The following is a 6255-nucleotide window of genomic DNA, read 5'->3' as shown; positions in this document are numbered from 1 at the left end:
TGTGAGGATGCATAATGGGAGGAAGATAGAGGGAATATGGACTGTACCCTAATACAGTCAAAGATTAACAATGAAGAGAAAATAACTCCTGCATTGTCTCAGGAAGAAGAGGACCAACAAGAAAATGGGCAAGATAGCAAAGGTGGAGATTAAAGGAGCAGGAAAGAAAGGGAGAATCTCATTTCAGAGGTGGGAGGGGATCCCAATCAAAAATGTTCCTGGGAGAGAGAGAGACTCTATAATGCGAGATGAGGACCTTACAATGCGAGATAATCTACAGGGATATGGTGCTTAGAGAAACCACTACTTTTTTGAGAGAGTGCCATGTGTCCATGGACACAGCATCATGTTAAAGGAGAAGAGGAATAAAAGCTCCTAGGGGCAACTGATGCCCAGAAGAGTGAACAAGCATGGATCCAAAAGATTTCATGACCAATGCATAAAGGGTAGTAAGTAATTACACATCAAGGAGATAGGAAAATCCATACCATGGGGCAAAACATCTATTCTTTCTTTCTCCTGCAGGAATTGGCATTTTCCAGAGTGAGACACAACAGAAAAATGGGGGTAGGGGACATGATCTACAGACTAATGACAGAAATGGTTTAGAAGACGGAACTCAAAACAGGTACCTCAGAAGCTTTAATTCAATGAAGAATACAGAGAATAAAAAAAGGAATAAATAAGTATAAGAACTATGAATCAAAAAATTAAAGTCCAGAAGAGACAGAAAGAAAAAAAAATGAAGAGCATGAAGGATAGAAAAAGGTAAAGAAAATGAAATGAAAACTAACAAATATGTTGAAAAGGAGGAGAAGGGAAATTTCATTTGACTTCTTTTTTTATGTTTTTTTGTTTTTTGGGTTTTTTGGGTTTTTTTTATTTTTATTTTTTAAGCCCCTTCCCCTAATCTGCCCTCCCTTCTATTCCCCCCCTTCTCTTATCCCTTTCCCCTTCAATTTTCCTATAGTGCAGGATAGATTTCTATACCCCATTATCTGTATATCTTAGTTCTCAGTTGCATGTGAAAAAAAATTTTTTTCATATTTTATTTTTTTTAAAAATTCTTTTCTTTTTTATTTTTAGTTTTCAACATTTACTTCCACAAGATTTTGAGTTCCAAATTTTCACCCCATCTCACTGCTCCCCTCACCCCAAAATGGCATGCATTCTGAATACCCTTTCCCCTGATCTGCTTTCCCTGCTATCTCTATCCCCCTTCCCCTTCAATTTCCTGTAGGGCAGGATAGATTTCTGTACCCCATTTCCTGTATTTCTTATTTCCCAGTTGCATGTGAAAACATTGTTTTTAAACATGTGTTTTTAAAACTTTGGGTTCCAAATTTTCTCCCTTCCTCCCTCCCCACCCATCCTCTTTGAAAAGGCAAGCAACTCAATATAGGCTATACATGTGCAGTTATGCAAAACACTTCCATAGTAGACATACTGTGAAAAACTAACTCTATTTCCCTTAATCCTATCCCACCCCTCCATTCATTTTATTCTTTCTTTTGACCCTGTGCCTCCTCAGAAGTATGTGCTTCTGATTATCCCCTTTCCAAATCTGCCCTTCTCTCTATCATTCCCCTACTCTCTTGTCCCCTTCCCCTCCTATTTTCCTATAGGGTAAGACAGATTTCCATACCCAATTGAGTGTGTATGTTATACCCTCCTTAAGTCAAATCCCATGAGAATAAGATTCACTCATTTCCTCTCACTTTCTCCCGGTTCCCCTCCACTGTAAGAGCCTTTTCTTTTCTGTTTTTTTGTGAGATAATTTACCCCATTCTACCTTTTCCTTTCTCCTTCTCCTAGTATAATCCTCTCTCACCCCTTAATTTTATTCTCCAGATGTGACCCCTTCATCTTCAACTCACCCTGTGCCCTCTATCTATCTATCCATCCAGCTAGCTATCTACATATAGATATAGATATAGATATAGATATATAGATATACACATACATATAATTTTTTCCCTCCAACTACCCTAATGCTGACAAAAGTACCATGAGTTACAAATATCATCTTTCCATGCAGGAACGTAAACAGTTCAACCTTAATAAGTCTCTTGTGATTTCTCTTTCCTGTTTACCTCTTCATGTTCCACTTGAGTCTTGTATTAGAAAGTCAAATTTTCTATTCAGCTCTGGTCTTTTCATCAAGAATGCTTAAAAGTCCTCTATTTCACTGAATGACCATTTCTTTCCCTGAAGAATTATACTCAGTTTTGCTGGGTAGGTGAATCTTGGTTGTAATCCTATCTCCTTTGCCCTCTGGAATATTATATTCCACGCCCTGTGGTCCCTTAATGTAGAAGCAGCTAAATCTTGTGTTATCCTGATTGTGTTTCCACAATACTTGAATTATTTCTTTCTGGCTGCTTGTAATATTTTCTCCTTGACCTGGGAAATCTGGAATTTGGCTACAATATTCCTAAGAGTTTTCCTTGGGGGATCTCTTTCAGGCGGTGATCGGTGGATTCTTTCAATTTCTATTTTGCCCTCTGGTTCTAAAATATCAGGGCAGTTTTCCTTGATAATTTCTTGAAAGATGATGTCTAGGCTCTTTTTTTGATCATGGCTTTCAGATAGTCCAGTAATTTTTAAATTCTCTCTCCTGGATCTATTTTCCAGGTCAGTTGTTTTTCCAATGAGATATTTCACATTGTTTTCTAATTGTTCATTCCTTTGGATTTGTTTTACAGTGTCTTGATTTCTCATAAAGTCACTAGCTTCCAATTGCTCTATTCTAATTTTTAAGGAAGTATTTTCTTCAGTAATCTTTTGGACTTCCTTTTCCATTTGTCCAATTTTGCTCTTTAGGGTATTCTTTTCTTCATTGACTTTTTGGACCTCTTTTGCCATTTGGGTTAGGCTATTTTTTAAGGTGTTATTTTCTTCAGTATTTTTTTGGGTCTCCTTTAGCAAGCTGTTGACTTGCTTTTCATGATTTTCTTGCATCACTCTCATTTCTCTTCCCAGTTTTTCCTCTATTTCTCTTACTTGCTTCTCAAAATCCCTTTTGAGCTCTTCCAAGGCCTGGGACTGATTCATATTTTTCTTGGAAGTTTTGGATGTAGGAGCTTTGACTTTGTTTTCTTTTTCTGATTGAATGTTTTGATCTTCTTTGTCACCAAAGTAAGATAATATAGTCTGACTCTTTTTGCGCTACTTGCTAATGATCCCAACCAATTACTTGAGTTTTAAACTCTTTGTTAAGGTAAGAGTCTGTTTCCAATGTGGAGAATGCACTGTACCAAGCTTCGGGGGTTTGTACAGCTGTTTTCAGAGATACTTTTAGGGACCTGAAAAGTGTCAGTTCTTCCAAGGTGCTATGATAAGGGGCGAGGTGTTTCCTCTCCACCGCCACAACAATCTCCACCATGCCAGCGTTCCTCCTCACCCCAGGACCGCCCCTCAGAACTGTGACCCAGATCCAAGCATGGGCAAAGCAAGAGATTTCTGCCTCAGCACTGGCAGAGAGATCCCTGCAACTCCCTCTGCTCAGCCACTCGATTCCCCCTCAGTCTGTGGGCCAGAAGTTCAGAAGGCAGCCACATCCCTTGGGGTGGCTGAGATCTAGCTTCTTCTCTCTCCACAGTAGCAGACTTTTCCCACTGACCTTCTAAGTTGTCTTTGGCATTCATGGGTTGAGAAGTCTGGAAACTGCCACAGCTGCCCGCGATTCAGTCTTCTGAGGCCTGCTCCAGGCTCTCTGAGGCCTGCGCACCCACGCCAAACTGCACTCCTCTCCCAGCCCGGCTCGATATACCTTTCCAATCAGCCATCCAGGTTGTCTTGGACTGGAAATTTGTTTTACTCTGTTTTTTTGTGGGTTCTGCTGCTTTAGAATTTGTTTAGAGCCATTTTTTGTAGGTATTTGGAGGGCTTTGGGGGAGAGCTCTAACAAGTCACCGCTTTCCCTCGCCATCTTGTTTCTGCCCCCCCAAAATTTTTTTTAACATTTATTTTTAAAACTTTGGGTTCCAAATGTTTTCCCTTCCTCCCTCACCACCCACCCTCATTGAGAAGGCAAGCAACTCGATAAAGGTACATGTGTAGTCATGCAAAACACTTCCATAGTAGTCATGTTGTGAAAAACTAAGTATATTTCCCTTAATCCTATCCTGCCCCCTATTTATTCTATTCTTTCTTTTGACCCTGTCCTTCCTTAGAAGTTTTTGCTTCTGGTTACCCCCTCCCATCTATCATCCCCTTACTCTCTTGTTCCCTTCCCTGTCTATTTTCCTGTAGGGTAAGATAAGATTTCCATACTCAATTGAGTGTGTATGTTATTCCCTCCTTAAGTCAAATCTGATGAGAACAAGATTCATTCGATCCCTCTTACCTTCTCCCGTTTCCTCTCCATAGTAAAAGCCTTTTCTTGTCTGTTTTATGTGAGATAATTTACCCCATTCTACCTCTCCCTTTCTCCTTCTCCCAATATAATCCTCTCTCACTCCCTAATTTTATTTTCCGGATATCACCCCTTCATCTTCAACTCACCGTGTGCCCTCTATCTATCTATACATACATATAATTTTTTTCCCTCCAACTACCCTAATACTGAGAAAGGTCTCATGAGTTACAAATATTATCTTTCCCTGCAGGAATGTAAACAGTTCAACCTTAGTAAGTCCCTTATGATTTCTCTTTCCTGTTTACCTCTTCATGTTTCTCTTGAGTCTTGTATTTGAAAGTCAAATTTTCTATTCAGCTCTGGTCTTTTCATCAAGAATGCTTGAAAGTCCTCTATTTCACTGAATGTCTATTTTTTCCCTTGAAGGATTACACTTAGTTTTGCTGGGTAGGTGATTCTTGGTTGTAATCCTATCTCCTTTACCCTCTGGAATATTATATTCCAAGCCCTCTGTTCCCTTAATGTACAAGCTTTCATTTCAATTCTTAACTGAGAGGAAAAAAGAAAGGAAGAATTAAGTAACTAAATAAGAGGAGAAAGAAAAAGGAATTAATTAGTTAGGCAAAACTCTAAACCTAGCTTTCTGGTTGGTGGCAGCCATCAGGCAGACTAGGCGTGAGCCAGGATGGGGGCCTACAAATACATCCAGGAGCTATGGAAGAAGAAGCAGTAGGACTTCATGCGATTCCTTCTGCGCATGTGCTGCTGGCAGTACCACCAGCTGCCCACCCTGCACCAAGCCCCATGGCCCACCAGACCCAACAAAGCTTGCAGGCTGTGGTACAAGGCCAAGCAAGGTTATGTCATCTACCGTATTCGTGTTTGACGTGGTGGACAAAAGCATCCAGTTCCCAAGGGTGCAACCTATGGCAAACCCATGCATCATGGTGTGAATCAGCTGAAGTTTGCCAGGAGCCTTCAGTCTGTAGCAGAAGAACATGCTGGTCACCACTGTGGGGCCCTAAGAGTCTTGAACTCTTACTGGGCAGGTGAAGATTCAACCTACAAATTCTTTGAGGTTTTTCTTATTGACCCATTCCATAAAGCTATCAGACAAAATCCCAACACTCAATGGATCACCAAGCCAGGGCACAAACACAGAGAGATGTGCAGGCTTACCTCTGCTGGCTGGAAGAGTAGGGGTCTTGGAAAGGGTCACAAATTCCACCATACTGTTGGAGGGTCTCACCGTGCTGCTTGGAGAAGGTGCAATACTCTCCAACTACATCAATACCGCTAATTGGTATACATTAATTTGTAAACTTCAATGTTTAATAAACAACATTTATGATGAAAAAAAAGCTCTAAACCTAGAGAAAGAGATGGGTGAGATGGGTGGTTGAAAGTGATCAGAAGAAAGCTGGTAGAAATAGGATTGCCTTAAAGTAGATAAAGCTAACATTGAAGAAATAAACACTGTCATTACAGAGAAAGAGGGGAAATTACTCTTAATTTTAAAAAAATAGAGATAAGTGGAAGAAAATATAAATTTAATTCTCAAAACTTTAAATGTGAATGGATGAAATATTTCAATAAAACAAAAGAGAGTGAGAGATTGGATAAGAAAACAAAACCTTTCAATCTTTTGCTTACAAGAAACATACCTGAAAAACAAAGGTAGTAGGTGTACCAAAAGTCTATTAAAGCTTAAAACTAAGATTTTGAGGACACGCCACATATAAATAATGGACAAAATGAATAAAAATGGAGGGCTGGAACAAAATTTACTCTGATTCAGGTAAATCCAAAATAGTAGGAATTGAAATCATGTTATAAGACAAAGCAAAGAAAAACTCACAACATAAAAAGAGATAAATAAGGAAACTACTTTATGC

General features: G+C 39.5%; 1 pseudogene; it reads left to right on the top strand.

Moving 5' to 3' along the window:
* The first annotated feature begins 5045 nt into the window (after positions 1 to 5045).
* LOC114042434 lies at positions 5046 to 5660 on the top strand (annotated as a pseudogene).
* The last annotated feature ends 595 nt before the right edge of the window (positions 5661 to 6255 follow it).

The sequence above is a fragment of the Vombatus ursinus genome, unplaced genomic scaffold (genome assembly GCF_900497805.2).
Source record: "Vombatus ursinus unplaced genomic scaffold, bare-nosed wombat genome assembly UNPS02014449.1, whole genome shotgun sequence".
Classification (NCBI taxonomy): Eukaryota; Metazoa; Chordata; class Mammalia; order Diprotodontia; family Vombatidae; genus Vombatus; species Vombatus ursinus.
Note: the sequence above shows the minus strand (reverse complement) of the source record. Positions and strands in the feature narration are given on the sequence as shown.